This window comes from Pithys albifrons, chromosome 27 (assembly GCF_047495875.1).
Source record: "Pithys albifrons albifrons isolate INPA30051 chromosome 27, PitAlb_v1, whole genome shotgun sequence".
In the NCBI taxonomy this organism is placed as follows: domain Eukaryota; kingdom Metazoa; phylum Chordata; class Aves; order Passeriformes; family Thamnophilidae; genus Pithys; species Pithys albifrons.
Window position 1 is genome coordinate 1,146,139 of NC_092484.1, and position 16,254 is coordinate 1,162,392.

At 51.3% G+C, this 16,254-nt stretch overlaps 1 protein-coding gene across 4 annotated transcripts in view; it reads right to left on the reverse strand.

The window, feature by feature from the left end:
• The window catches only part of GNG7 (G protein subunit gamma 7), a 64,051-nt gene that overhangs the window by 26,059 nt on the left and 21,738 nt on the right, over positions 1–16,254 (reverse strand). For all 4 annotated transcript variants that reach the window (XM_071578032.1, XM_071578035.1, XM_071578034.1 and 1 more), the window contains one exon: positions 14,774–14,848. The gene's annotated coding sequence lies outside the window, so the exon portion shown is untranslated. The remainder of the gene's footprint in view (positions 1–14,773; positions 14,849–16,254) is intronic.

Consider the following 16,254-nt stretch of genomic DNA (forward strand, 5'->3'; position numbering starts at 1 on the left):
CTCTGGAGGGAACACAGAGTAACAGAATCAGAGGATCACTGAGGTTGGAAAGGCCCTCCAAGACCATCGAGTCCAACCTTTGACCCATCGCTGCCTTGTCACCCAAACCAGAGAACAAACAAAACACCCCTGGAAAAAAAACACTGTTTGCAGAAAGGGGAAGATATTTGGGATGGTTTCATGTGCCTTGAACCCTCCCTGGCCTTGAACCCTCTGGCCAGACACTGCACTCCCCAGGGAGCTGATCAAAGCACAGAGGTTTATTCCCCCTTTAATTTCTGTTCAAGCCACAAATGCTCACAAATATTTATCCACAGAAGTCACAGCTCTGATCCCATCCAGCTTTTAACTTCAGTGATCAAAGTTGTCCAGTTTCTTGAAGACTCTATTTCAGTTTCAGCTCGTGGTCTCTTCTAAGGAATAATTTTAAAAAAAAGCATTTTTCATCGGGGAAATTAAGAGAAAATGGGCATGTTCTGGTGCAAATGAAAAGGAACATCAAAGGGAAATCAGGCAGCTTAATTTCACACTATTCCTAAAAAGGATGGCTGGAGGCAATTCCCTTTCAACAACTGCTGGAATTAGGGCTCCTCTTTCCCAGAAAGGCTTTGGAAGTGCCGCCTCATCTGCCTCCCCACCCACCCAGAGACCCCTGGCTGCACATCAGAGCTGGGGCCTGTGTGGAGCCTCCTCCACCTGCCCCAAATCTCTTCAAAAGCCACCTCAGAATCCACAAGTGACTCCCAGGATCGTTTGGGTTGGAAGGACCTTAAAGCCCATCCAGTCCCACCCTGTGCCGTGGGCAGGGACACCATCCACTATCCCACGTTGTTCCAACCTGGCCTTGGACACTTCCAGGGATGGAGCAGCCAGAGCTCCTCTGGTCACCTGGCCAGGACCTGCCCACCCTCACAGTGTCCCACCTGCATTCCCAGCCCTTGGGGGCACAGGGAAAACAGAGGCTGTGACAACTGAGGCTCAGAAGGTGGTCCTGGGAAAGGGCTTTGTTTTGTTTTCCCTGCCCTTCCATCCACAGCTGGGAACACACGGCCCAGGGGTCCCACAGAGGGAACACATGGCCCGGGGGTCCCACAGAGGGAACACACGGCCCGGGGGTCCCACAGAGGGAACACACGGCCCGGGGGTCCCACAGAGGGAACACACGGCCCGGGGGTCCCACAAACACACGGCCCAGGGGTCCCACAAACACACGGCCCAGGGGTCCCACAAACACACCCCTCAGGGGTCCCACAGAGGGAACACACGGCCCGGGGGTCCCACAGAGGGAACACACGGCCCAGGGGTCCCACAGAGGGAACACACGGCCCAGGGGTCCCACAGAGGGAACACACGGCCCAGGGGTCCCACAAACACACGGCCCAGGGGTCCCACAGAGGGAACACATGGCCCGGGGGTCCCACAAACACACGGCCCAGGGGTCCCACAAACACACGGCCCAGGGGTCCCACAGAGGGAACACATGGCCCAGGGGTCCCACAAACACACCCCTCAGGGGTCCCACAAACACATGGCCCAGGGGTCCCACAGAGGGAACACACGGCCCAGGGGTCCCACAAACACAGCTCAGGGGTCCCACAGAGGGAACACACAGCTCAGGGGTCCCGCAAACACACGGCCCAGGGGTCCCACAAACACACGGCCCAGGGGTCCCACAAACACACGGCTCAGGGGTCCCTGTATGGGACAAGGACATCCCTAAAATGTCACCTGATAAAAAAAAGAGGTTAAACTCCAGCAAACATTTCCCAGCTATCCCCAACCCCAGGAAATGTGTGACTGAGCTCCCCCACCAGCCAACCCTGGCTGTCCCCACCTGTCCCACCGCCTGGGACAGGCTGCTCTGGGACCCCAGGCCACTGGGCTGTCACACAGGGTGTTAAAATTCCAGCTGTGAGCAGCATGTGCAGGGGCTGCTCAGCACCTGCCCTCCCTCCCCCAGGGCTGCAGGAATGCCAGGATGGCTCCTGGGCAGCACCAGAGGTGCCAGGCCAGGCTGCTCCGCTTTCCCAGCGATGTTTGTTTTGCCTCCTCTGCTTCCAAACAAGCCCAAAATTAGATTTCTCCAGGGGCAAAAGGCCAAATGCCCCACGTGAGGGCAGTGATTGGGACGGTGGCCGGTCCCGGAGTTGTTTGTCTCCACTCTCCATTTGTCATCCTCACTCAAAGAGCACATGAGTCACTCCTGCTCCGCAGATGCTGCTGATAAAAAGCAGCTCCAGTTGGGAGTAGCAGCGACCCTGCAGAACAAAGGCAGCTCCAGAAATAAATCCCCATGTGCTGGCTCCCAGTGGACCGTGCCAGCAAGTGCCTGGTGAGTGTCACTGCCTTTCCAAGTGGGTAAACACCCATTTGGGATGCACTCCCTCCTGCAGGGCCCAGGTTGTACCTCCAGCACGGAGCACCCAGTGCCCATCCCAGGGGGCTTACTGTGATTCTGGCCCAAAATATTCCACTCAGGGGGAAAAAGGACATGGAATCATGGAATCATTTATGCTGGAAAAGCCCTCTGAGACCACTGAGTGTAACTGTTCCCCCAGCACTGCCAAGGCCACCACTAACCTGTGTCCCCAAGTGCCACATCCAGCTTTCCAACCCCTTCAGGGATGGGGTCTCCACTCCAGTGTGTGCCAGGGCTGGACAGCCCCTTCCAGGAAGGAATTTTTCCTAATATCCAACCTAAACCCTCACTACCACTTGTTTTCCCCCACCAACCTCATGCAACCCACAGGCTGCATTTTTGCTGTGTATCATTTTCCAGAGCAGCACAAGGGAGGGAATTAAAATCCACATGGACCAACCACAGTCCTGGCCAGCTGGAATCTTGATCCCAGAGACCAGCAGCTTTCCCTGGAAAAGGGATCTGACAAGGTTAAATAAAACAGCACCAACTGTGGGTGCTCTCAGGCCTGGCTTGGGATCAGTTTACCCCAACAGAATTAAACCAGATAAAAGAAACCCTTCAGTGCATGTAAATAATCCCACAAATTAAATCTGGGCATGATTAAAAAGCTTCAGTGCTGATAAACCTCGGCCGCCGCCGTCTCACCGCGGCTCCAGGCGGGTCCTGCTGCTCCTCTCAGGCACATCTGGAGAACTATCCAATTATCCACAGGGGAAAAAGCAACCCAGCAAAGACACAGTGACCCAGTTCAGGCTGTGCAGCTCCTGTGCTGCAGCTCAGGCTGTGCTGACCAGAGGCACAGAAGGCTCCGAGCTGCTCCTGCTCAGCCCTCCCTGCCTGGGCCCAGCTGTTCCCTGGAACACTCCAACTGCTTCTGCAGAATCCTAAAATTACAACAGCTACAGGTGGAGGATCAAGAGCTGCTCTGCCCACAAGACTCTGGTTTTATAAATCTCCCAGACTCAGATTAATTTGCATTCAGAGTGTTTGAAAGCCACGAAGTTAAATGAAGAAATGGGGGAGGGAGTTTCCACCAAAACCAGTCAGGCTCCATCCACACAGTCACTATCCATAAAACCTCTATCCATACAACCTCTATCCATAAAACCTCTATCCATATATCCTCTATCCATAAAATTATCCATACAACCTTTATCCATATATTCTCTATCCATACAATCTTTATCCATATATCCTCTATCCATAAAATTATCCATACAACCTTTATCCATATATTCTCTATCCATAAAAATCTCTATCCATACAACCTCTCTATCCATATATCCTCTATCCACACAGTCTCTATCCATAAAACTTCTATCCATAAAATCTCTATCCATACAACCTCTATCCATACATCCTCTATCCATACATCCTCTATCCATACATCCTCTATCCATACATCCTCTATCCATACAACCTCTATATCCATAAAATCCCTATCCATACAGTCTCTACCCATATATCCTCTATCCATACAGTCTCTACCCATAAAACCTCTATCCATATATTCTCTATCCATAAAATCTCTATCCATACATCCTCTATCCATACAACCTCTATATCCATAAAATCCCTATCCATACAGTCTCTACCTATATATCCTCTATCCATACAGTCTCTATCCATAAAACCTCTATCCATACAACCTCTATATCCATATATCCTCTATCCATACCTCTATATCCATACAGTCTCTATCCATATATCCTCTATCCATACAGTCTCTATCCATATATCCTCTATCCATACAGTCTCTATCCATATATCCTCTATCCATACAACCTCTACCCACACAACCTCTGCAGCCCAAAGATCCACAGGGAAAAGCTGCTGATCCTGGCCAGCAGCCAGCAGGAGAGGCAGGAATACATTCCAGGAGCCAGCCAGCCAGCCCAGGTGGCCACAGCTCCTGGTCTGAGCATTCCTAAAGCCCCAGGATTGAACATGACTTCAGGCTCTTCCCTTATTGGGGCTGGATCCTTCCAGCACAGGAAATCAGGGATACAGCCCTCAACACATCTGGAATATGAACCTGCACAGGAGGTCTGAGCCTGCTGGAAAGGCCAATATAAGGGAGAAAGTGCTGGAAGCAGGAAAAGCAGGAATTGCAGATATTCCCTTGCCCACCTGCCCCTTCCCTTCCACCTCCTCTGCCTGGGCAGGAGAAAAGAGGAAAGATCAATCCTAAAGGAACTTCCCTAATTAACCAAAACTCACCAGCAGATTTCAGGAGTCTGACAGAGAAATGTTTCTCCTGCAGGTACCAGTTTATGAGTGTGAAAGGGCTTGAAATCAACTGGCAACTTCCTAAATCTTCTGCAGCTCCAGGTGGGCTCAGCCAGAGCCGAGCAGCATTGCCAGGGTCAGGAAAAGGGAATATTGTCTGTGGGAAAGGGGGATGGCAGGTACATCCTTTACACCCACAGCAGCCCTGGCTCTGTGCAGCCTCCATGGAAACCTCTGGAACACCCCATGGAATGCACACCATGCCCTGGGACTTCTCTTTTAGCCATCACAGCATTAATTGGCATTAAGATTTAGGTTATTGGAATAGCAGCTCTTCAAAACCAACTGCTCTCCTCAAACTGGGCCTGGGAACTCCACCTGAAGTTGTTCTGAGCCAGCAATGCCTTTCCCAGCTGAGCTGCTCAAATGGCACCCGGCTGGAAACCCATCCTGGTGCAGCCAGCGGGGAATCCAGTGGGAAAGATGAGGCCAATTCCCCAAAGCTCAGGAAAACAAAGAGGTGGCAACTCGTTTAAGGAACAAACAGCAACACCCAAGACAGGCAGAACAAAGGAAGCATCAAGTCTGAGAGTGATGGGAAGAGATTCCATGAGAAGAAAAATAACCCCTCACTGCAGTTGGAGCACTCCAGTCACATCCAGGTCAAGCATTTCCCGTCACTCCCAGCGATGACAGAGCAGATTTTGGGTGCTGATTTCACCCTCACTGCCTCAGCACCCGGGGTGGATGAGGGCAGACAGCTCTCCCCTCTCCTTTTTCCATGAGTCAGCCAAATCCCAGATCTTGGACCATCCTGGCAGCTCTGGGAAGGAGGGAAGAGCAGGTGCAGCAGGTACTTGGTGCTCCCAGTGCACCTCCCCATCCCTCTGCTCCCCCAGTGCTCACAAGTTTTGCTGCAAAGGAATGTTTTAGGGGTGACTCGTGACAGAAGACACCAAAGAGTCGTTTGGTGACTTTGCTACAAAGCAAATCTGTTCTCTGAACACAAATCTCCAACACAACAACCCTACACTCTGAGCTTTTGAGGCAAAGGTGTTTATTTTGGAGCCTCATCATCCCTCCTCTGCATTCAGAGAAAAAGCCACCACTGGAAATCCAACTGAATTTTAGTCAATTTTTAGCCAAATTTTAGTCTGATACAAACTCAACCCTGACAGTATCAAGAGATAAAAGGAAAGGAGAAAACTTGGGGAGGGAGGGAAAACCCTCACCAAGCTACAACCAACCACTGGTACCTCCTGGGGAACTGAAACCTGAATGAGGCCACTGCAGGGAGAACCAGGAGGTTGGCCCAGATCTTTTTTGACATATTAAACTGGGATTATCTTAATTACACCAAGAAAGTCCCCCCCCAGGCAGCCCCAGCTCAGCCTCTCCCTCACTGTCTGCTGACAGTGCCTGATCCAGCTCAGGGGGTTTTGCAGATGCTGCAGAAACGAAATTCTTAGAAAAGCATCTCGAGCTCATGGGAAGGAGGAAAAGCTGGTTTGTGAGTCGGGGTGTGGGAGAAGGGAAGGGACATCAGGGGATGGTCAACACCCACAAATTACACACTGTGGGGACAGTAACTCTGGTGTCACCCAGGGATGAGAGGGACCTTCTGGAAAACCTGGAGTTGTTCCCTGTTTGAGCTCAGGGTAAACAAGTCCTGCCCTGCTCCAACTTTGAGCTGTGGTTGTTGAATTTAGAAGTGTTTGTTGTCTCTTTTTTTTCTTTTCCATGAGCACAAATGCACCTGTCAGCTCGACAGAAGGTGGCAGGACAGCTTGGATTTATCCAGGCTTTTTCCAAACTGAGGCATTCCCAGCACACCTTCAGTGCCCTCGGCACAGTCACACCGAGCTCTGCAGAGCCACAAACTGCAGTTAAAAAATAAGTGGGATCTGAGTAACTCACTCTCCACTCTCCCCCCATTTCAGAGCTCCAAGGACAACCTGGAGGCCAAACCACAGACCTGAAGAATTCCTGCACTGCCTCTGCCTGACCCCGGGAAAACTTTCCTGCTTGTGCTGCCAGGGCACTGGGAATTCCAACAGAGCCCCCAGACAGAACACAGTGTTTGTCACAGAGGAGGCAGGATTCCTGGGACACTGATAAAGCTGGGAATGTGCTTGCACAAGGCCCAGCAGCTCCCCAGGAAACCTTTGGCACAGTGCACGAGTTAACAATTCCTCTGTGGATCACCTGCTGCAAGATCTCACAGTTCTGGGGATTCCAAACCCTTAAAAAACCCACCACAGACTTTGGAAGGTGCAGCCAGTGTTGGGAGGGAGCTGAGGAACAAAATCCCTGCTCCAGACAGCCCAGAGGTTGGAATTACCTCAGGGCTGGAATTACCTAAGGGTTGGAATTACCTACAGGTGGAATTACAGCTTATTTCTTGTGCTTGCAGACTGAGCAACACTTTCTGCTGAACACGAGGTTTGACTAAAAATGATGAGTAACTTTCACTCCAGCAGCCAGGACACAAAATCCCTCAGGATTGTGTCCCCTCATCCAAGAACAGGACAAGCCCCCAGCCCTCCCTCAGGGCTGTGTCCCCTCCACCTTCCCCTGGGACAACCCAACTCTGGAGGACACAACCCCAAACCCCCTGGATTTCTGCTCTCTGAGTTAATCTGCTTTGTTCTGAACAGAACTCAAGGCTTTTTGGGGACAGCCTCAAAACACCTCCCTGTGCCAAGATTTGGGCATTCTTGGGAGATCTGAGCTTCCCAAAGCCAACCCCCAGCTCGGTCACAGTGGGATTAAGAGCACCCAAGGACAAAGGTTTTCATCCTGCCAACATTTTGTGCTGATTAATTCAAGCACAAGAGTTCAGGAGAAACAAGAAGGGTTTTTTTTTTCACTGTGGATGTTTTGCTGCTGTCCCCCAAAACCTCCCAGCTGGTTTGTTTGTTTTCAGCCACTTTCCTCGGAGTGCCAGAGGAAGGAGGAGCAGCAGGACAGGTTTGAGGGGCAAAGACTTGGAAAAGAGCACTTGAGGTGACTTATGGGTTTTTCCTTCCCCCCTCAAAGCCTGAAAGCAAAGCTGAGGAATCACTTCAGGAACTGGCTGGAACAGAATCCCCCCTGGCAGCTCTGCAGGACCCCCCTGTCCCCTCTCCATGGCCAAAGTCAGGCAGGAATTCCACAAGCTGTGGATGTTTGGCAATCCCTGTGCCCACATCGATCCGGAGCTGTGGGTGTGACACTCCAGGGAAAGGAGAGGAAGGAATTCCTGGCAGTGGGGCCACTCCTGCTGGCACAGCCCTGCAGCCAGAGCAGCTCTTTATAAGGAAATTCCTTGGATGAAACTGCCTGTCCTTGTCTTCCTGAGGGGTTTGGGGCTTCTTTTTTTTTTTTTTTTAAATTCCACAAGGCAATTCCCAGCAGGTATTTTGGATAGAACCAAAGCCAACCCCAGAGAGGGGAAGACCTGCAGGAACATCAAACCAGGCTGGAGATTTGCCCTGGGAATAAAACCACAGATTGGTTTGGGTTGGGAGGGACTTCAAGCCCATCCTGCTCCACCTCCTGCCAGGGGCAGGGATACCTTCCACTATCCATGGGTGCTCCAAGCTCCATCCCTTCAGCTCGGAGCTGCTGGAGCAAAGAATTCCCAGGGGATTCAGGTTTGAGAGGCTGCTGGTGTGGAGATGATGGAACATGATCAAATCAGGCTTTGTCCAACAAAATTGGCTTTTAAGGGTCAGAGACTTGCTGGGACTGCTTGGAATTGATCCCATTTCCCCATCAGGTGATGGGAACACTCAAACAGAGGCTTCCAAGGAAAGTTCAAGTCCTTCATTTGTTTGTCCTGGGAGTGCCTGTTTCTTCCCAGCAATGATTTACTGCTCCTGGTCACGTCCTTGTGGCCACACAGAAAATCCAGATTTATCCAAACCTCCCTAGATCTGGTTTTTAAAAGATAAAGAATTCCAGCAGTGGTGTCTTAGTCCAGTTCCAGCTCAGGCTGGAGGCACCAGGGTCAGAATGACTTCACAGACACCGAAGGACAGGAGGGATTGTCCAATTTTTGGAGCTGGATTGGGTTCTTTTCCCCCCAAAGGTTGCTCTGACCTGGGGGATGTGGATTTTGTTTCCATTAAATAATTACCAATGATAAATCCAGCTGAGGAAAACTGGTGTGGAAACTGATTATTGACTGATTTATGTCTCTCCTGACACTTTGGCACACACATTTCCCTTGTGGGCTGGGGCTGGACTGGCAGCAATTCCAAGGAAAGAACAGCTCAGGGATGAGCTCCTGTGCACCCAGAGCAGAGGAGAAGCCCCAAACCAGGGATTTCTCCTCTCCAAACTGCCATCAAAGACTTAAAAAAGCAACTTTCCTTTCAGGTTTTTCACTGAAATAGCTGAGTGCTTAATCAGCAAACTGCAATGCCTTTACTCAAGCCAATGGCATGTGGGGATTCCAGATGAATTCCACTGAACTCCAGCAACAACCAGCTCCAATATCCATCTTATTTTAGTAAATATGACCAAGATTTAACTCTCCAGAGAGAGGGGGCTGGAGGTACAGCTAATAAAGGTGTCTGGGAGCTGGAGACAGGGCTGGGATTCAAATTTTAAACAAATCCCAAGCAAATGAGCTGGTGCAGAGGAGCAGAAGAATGTTGGCCTCAGGAGTGAGGAATGTGAGCCTGTCCAGACTGCAGTTGGATGGGATGGGAAACCAGCTGGGAAGGATGGGAATCCAGGGCTGCTCAGGGAATTATATTTATATATACTTTAAAGGACAAACAGAGCTGCCTGATGGCCATTTGTCTCTGCAACACAACAGCACAAATGCACTGAGATCCAGGTGAGAGACTGAGGGCTGCACACCAGAAAGCTGAAGAAATCAGTTACAGAAACAAGAGAAAGTTGGGTTATTCACCTAAAACATTCACCCAAATCCCCTGTGCCCTCACAGCTATTTGCACTTTCAGCAGATTGAGCTTCCCAGCAGGACAGAACCTTTCCCAGCAGGACAGAACCTTTCCCAACCTGCCTGTGAGTTCATACAGGACTGAACTGCTCTTCCAGGCAGCCCCAGGGGAGGTTTCCTATCTGACCAGAAAAGGTTCACTTTACCAACCCCACTAAGCACTTTTTCACAGTAACAGAACTTTTTCACAGCAATCTGAACTTCGGAGAATTCACAACCAGCACCAAACCCTGGTGAGCAGCTCTGAGGCTCCCCCAGGGCACCTCACGCTGCCAGCACTGCTGGTTTCCTAAAAAACCAACCCCCAAATCCGGGATTTTTATGACCTGCACTGTGGATGTCGCCACACCAGGCTGTTAAACAGCAAAAAGGGGAATGTCCTGAGTGTGCACGAGCGTCAGGAACAGGGGCTGGGTTTGCTCAGCCCGGAGTTAACTCGGCAGCTCCGGGTTGGGGACAAACCCTGAGAGCTCAGCTCTGCAGCTGGAAGGAGGAGATATTGGTGTTTACAGGGAGATATTGCTGTTTACAGGGAGATACTGGTGTTTACCCAGGACTCAGGTGCTCCCAAGAAAAGGCTGGCTGACTCAGCCTGGCTCTTTGCCAGGCCACAAACCTCGGTGACCCCTCTTTTCCTTCCCAGATCTCCAACCAAATCTCTTCCCTAAAAACTCGAGGTTGTTCTCTGGGGTGACAGAGCAGTAGGATTGCAAAGCAGGCTGTGTTTTGGGGAGGAAAGCCCCGGGGGGGGGGAAGGTTTGCTGGGTGTGCAGGTGGAGTGTGGGAGGGCAGGAAGGACAAACCCCAGAGCCAGTAAGATCTGAGTCAGCAGCGCTCGCCTCCTTATCTCAGATCTTTGAGCAGAAATGGTGAAACACACAGAGCAGCTGAGCTGGAGAGAGTTCACAGACCCTGCTGGGAGCAGGGAGGTGTTTGGGTTGGCTCCTGCAGGAGCTCAGACGTGGGGGAAGCTGCGAGGAAAGGTCATTATTGTGATCATCCACAGCCAGCCTTGAGGTGCAGAGCCCAGAGCTGGGGAGGGTGGGGAGGCAAGGACAGAATTCCCGTGTGGGAAGGGATGGGATCACAACCTGCAGGACAGGAAGGGACAGTCCCAGCCAGCACAGGGCAAAGTCTCACTGCTGGCTGGCAACATCCAGAGCTCTGCAGCAGCACAGGGTGCAGCCAGCAATTCCCCTGAAAACTCTTTAGAGGATTAACTATGTCCCAAAACAAATAATGCTCGGGAAAACAGGAGCAATGTTGCAATTTCAAAACAAAACAAAACAAAACCCCAACAATACAGACTTTTCCCCTTTGTTAGGCAAGAAACAGAAGCAGCAGAGCTGGTTGGTGTCAACAGGCTGAAGGGCCACCAGGAAGAAACCTGACCAACCGCCTTGTTCTTGCTTTTCTGTGATCCAACATCACCCCATGTAGGGATTTCTGAGCAGTCTGCAGCACATTCAAGCTAATTCCCAGAAAATCACGTGCCTGCACAGTGAGTTCAGGACCAGGAAGCTTTCCAATGTTTTCCTGAGAAGGGCTGTGCTCACCACACAGCACTCACAGCCATTCCAAAGCCTCGTTGGGCGCCTGCCAAATCCTGACCTCAGGAGCAGCTCAGGAAGCTGCCAGTCATCCCTTCCCAGCCCTTTGTGTGCTGTGAGGCTTGAGGAGTCTAAAGCAGCTTCAGGAGGACAGATTTTAGTGACAGAACCACAGTATAAAACACTGGAAGAGTATTTGTGGTCAGAAATTTGGGCTCATGCAACAAGAACCCCACAAGGGCCTCTCTGGGAAGAGCTGCACGAATAACTCCACAGTCATCGGGGCTGAAAGGCTCTTTGAACTTGTCTGTGACAAAAAGAAAGAGTGCAAATGCCACAGCCACTTCCAAGCCCTCTGGATAGTCAGTGATGATCCATTCCCACCTCCTCCAGCCCAGGGCATGAGTCACATGCAGAGGGGCAACACCTCCGTGCAGAGCTGACAGTGCCAGGTCACTGCACCCTCCAACCCTCCCCTGCCTCGGGGGGGGACACCTAAAACTGAGTTTTGGTGCTCAGAGACAAAAAAAAAAAAGCCTGTTGAGTCTGTGCAATGATTTATAAAATGCATATGAAGTGCATTTAATAGCACCCATGTCACTGCCTGCACAAGCAGCAGACACAGGCACAAGAACTACTGGCCTTAAAGTTTTTTAATTGCACAATTCAAGCTCTTTGCCCAGCCTGCCTCTTTGTCCTGCTGCACATCTGGAAGTCCAAAAGTCTGTGCTGATCAGCATCTCCAAAAGGAAAAAAATAAAAAACCCCAGCTCCAGGGCAAGGCAGCTGGAAGGCACCCAAAGGCCTGGTTTAGTATGAAACAGCACCTTATTTAGACAATCTGAAGAATGTTTCAGAGGGCCACTACGGCTGGGAATTTGCATAATGGGTGTCTGTATCTTGCTTACCTAACAGGAGAAGAATCCTGTCTGTCAGTAAGTCTAGACTGTGGTGTTGAATCCAGAGAATCTCCCAGCCAGGAATAACACAGGCAGGACAGGCTGCTGCCACCTGCTGACACCCTCGCTGGGGGCTGGAACTGGGATTTTGGGGGGTCTGTGGGCTGGGATTGCCCTGCAGAGCTCAGGTTGGTGCTGAGAGTGGGGAGAACATCCATCCTCACCCTCCTGGCAAAGCCCAGCTGTGCCTTCCCAGTGCTCAGGGAGTCCTGGTGTCCCTGCAGGGCCTCACCCCGCTGTGCTGGCCGGCCCACATTTGGCTGCAGCTGCAATTAGAAAGCCTTGGGAGGCTCTTTTATTAACAGGATATCCATTAATTAATATTAAAATACAAGCACAACAATGGGGCGCCCTCGGGTGGCCCAACACCGCCCTCTGCCGCCCCCAGCGGGAACTGCAGGCGCTGGTTTTCCTCCCCTCAAATAAAAGGGATTTTTAGAGGATTTGACACTCAAAAACCACAACTGTGTATTTAACCATCATTTCCACCCCCCCAAAAAGCCTGGCTGGGATACACATGGAAGCGCAGAACTACTGGCTGTGGAGTCACATGGATCTCAACTCCTCAGAGTGACTCAAGAACAGCAACTGCTCAGCAGCATCATCATCATCACCCACATCTCCTCCAGCCCCAAAGCAGCATCTGCCTGACCTGTCGCTTCCCAAAGCTCCTGGGGGAGGTCAAATGCCTCCCCAAACCAGGGAGGGTTGAAATACAGGCTCAGCCTCCTGCCTCTTCAATTCCCAAGGGTGCATTAACAGAATCCAGGAATGTTCCTGCTCCTCTTGGAATCCCAGTGCCCCTGAAGATGATCCAGCTCTGGGACAGAATTTACGTGAGCAAGACACAATCCCCAGCTCTGGGTCTGTCACCTCACCAAGCTTGAGCTCCTTTACCTTCCTGGCATCTCACACAGGGCAGGAAACATGGGATTTCACAAAAGAGGCTCCAGGGAAAATCCTCGTGCCAAGGACACCACGAAGCTGGAGGTGACCAGGGAAAAGGGACACCAACCCCGACATACCACACAGCCTGATCCCACTGTGGAATTTCCAGCTATTGAGTGTTCCCAGCAGCAATAAATACAACTTTTTAAAAGCCTACTAAAGGATTTCCAAGTATTTCATACCTAATATATCCCAACGTGGCCCATCTCCTCACAGCGAGGTCAGGGAAGCTGCCTGAAGGTGAACAACCATTACAGGCCCCAATCCAATTTAAATCTAATTTAAATATTGTATTTGAGGGCACACAGGGGAAATATTGACAAGATGGAAAAACCAGTGGGAGATTTCAGAGCAGCCCAAGCAGTTCATTCTGTGCTCTGAGGCCACACGAAGCTCTAGGGGTGTTTCAAACCCCCTGACTGATACTTGGAAAAGTCATGAGGTTTAGTCACTGAGCTGCTTCATTAACTGGAGATCACTAATTGCAATGTGTCACTGGGCACCACCAGGCAGTGCTTCAGTGTGATTGTTGGTATAAGGAAGGCTGGAGCACAGGATTGAAGAAATATAATGGGATAGAGGGTGATGAGGAAGAGCTGAGCTCAGCAGGATGGACACACTGTCCACACTTCCAGAAAGGAACAGTTTTGGTGGATCAGCAAAGGGAAGGGGCCTCACCCCCATCAGGGGTGAACCTCCTACCCCTGCCCTTCACAGAGGATGAGGAGAGATGGGACATTTACAGGATTTAACGTTCCAGCACAGAGCAAAACCAGAATTCCAGGATTCTTGAGGGTGGGAAAGAGCTCCAAGGTCACTGAGCCCACCCTGTGCCACATTCCCACCTTGTCCCCCAGCCCAGAGCACTGAGAGCCACATCCAGTCCTTCCTTGGACACCTCCAGGGCTGGGCACTCCAAACCTCCCTGGCCAGCCCCTTCCAAGGCCTGACCACCCTTTCCATGAGGAAATTCCTCCTGATGTCCAACCTGACCCTGCCCTGGCACATCTTGAGGCCGTGCCCTCTCCTCCTGTCCCTGTTCCCTGGAGCAGAGCCTGACCCTTCCACATCCCCCCTCCTGGCAGGGATTGCAGAGCCAGAAGGTCCCCTCTGAGCCTCCTTTTCTCCAGGCTGAGCCCCCCCAGCTGCTCCAGCCCTTTCCCTGGACATGCTCCTTGTCCTGAGGGGCCCAGACCTGGACACAGGACTCCCCTCAGCAGTGCCCACCACAGGGCTCAGTCACTGCCCTGAGCTGTGGCACCAATATTTTTAACACAAAATATAAACCACTTCATACAGGATGAAAAGCCCCCCCTGGCAGCCCCTGCTGCCCCACACACACATCCCAACGCTCCAGCAAATCTCCAGGACAAAGGGAACAACCTCCTCCTCCAGCAGCCAGAGCCTCCCACTCCCCTCATCCCACACCTCCTGCTGCTGCTGACTAAGGGACACATCTCCTCTGGAATCCAGGGATGTCCCTCCCTAATTAAGGAGGTGATCAGTGTTACATAACGAGGCTCCACGTGGGCAGTGGATCACCAGCCTCACCTGGAGTCACCACCTCCAAATCCTACCCCCAAATCCCACCTGTGGCTCAGCAACCCCCTCAGCCACACCATGGCAGGTAAGATCAAACCCCCAGTGGAAGGAAAATGAATAGTGAAATGATCCTTTGGAGTCCCACGAGGGCAGAGTTGTCCTTGCTCACCTTCCTACTGCCACACAGCAGTCTCGGCCACTGTCCTGTCCTGTCAGGTGCTGCAGGGATCCTGGTTGATTCCTCCTGCCAAGGAAACAGGAATTCGGGAGTTCCATCACTGGTACACTGAGCAGAGGGTGCATAATTAATGAAGTTATAATTTGGAATGTTTACTGCAGTCCCACCACAGCAATAGTGAGCAATAATCAATCAGTGCTACACTCACTGCATGACTCTGCTCTGATTGATATCCAAGGGATTCACTGGAAAATTAGGGCTGATATCAATTAGCAATAATAAAAAGGAACCCATTTTCCTTTGGTTTTGTAACACCCACAACCTGGAGGTCACACTCTGGATTCCAGACACTGAACATGGCACCTGAAACCAGGGAGAAAAGAAGCTCCAGCTGCTGGGGGAGAGAAGGCACTGAAATATTTGGGGTCTGGATTTCATATTGGGGGGGAATGAGGAGGGGGAGAGGGGTTTGAATCAGTTTGGGAGGGGGTGAGGAAAAGGAGAGGGGTTTGCAGCATTTTGGGGAGGAATGAGGAGGGGGAGAGGGGTTTGCATCAGTTTGGGAGGGGGTGAGGAAAAGGAGAGGGGTTTGCATCAGTTTGGGAGGGGGTGAGGAAAAGGAGAGGGGTTTGCAGCATTTTGGGGAGGAATGAGGAAAAGAAGAGGGGTTTGCACCAGTTTGGGAGGGGGTGAGGAAAAGGAGAGGGGTTTGCACCAAGTTAGAGGGGGAATGAGGAGAGGGAGAGGAGTTTATCCAATTTGGAGAAGGGAGAATGTGGAGAAGAGGAGGTGTTTGCATCATTTTGGGGGAAATACAGAGAGGGAGAGATGTTTGCACCAAGTTAGAGGGGGAATGTGAAGAAGGAGAGGGGTTTGCACCCTTTTAGGGGGAATGTGAAGAAGGAGAGGGGTTTGCACCCTTTTAGGGGGAATGTGAAGAAGGAGAGGGGTTTGCACCCTTTTAGGGGGAATGAGTTGAGGCACTTGCATCATTTTTTGGGGGGCTGCAGACAGGGAAAGGTGTTTGGGGGGAATTCAGAGTGTTTTAGCACAGAAGCCACCAGAGCCCTCTGCCTAAACACACACACTGGCAGGTTTGGCTCCCAGGAAAGCACAAAAACAGGGAGTAGGAACGAGCTGGCTCTAAGAAAGCTGTAACAGCACCCTGAGAACTGCACGTGCTGCACATTTTTGGGGGGTCTCCTCCCCCCCCTGCCCCCCCAGCATGGCCCCTTCCTGCTTACCAGTAAAACCATTGCTCAACCCTCTCTGGCCAGCCCAGCTCACCATGCTGAAGTCAGAGCTGGGAGCCAGAGAGGGACTAATTCCAAGAATCCAGCAGAGCTGAAATCCAACCCTGCTTGTTTTCTCCACTTACTGCCTGAACACAAACAGTTTTTTTTTTTTATACAGAAGTAAAACCCACGTCACTGACTCTGTGCTGGGGTTCAGGCCAAGGCTCTCTGGCCCCT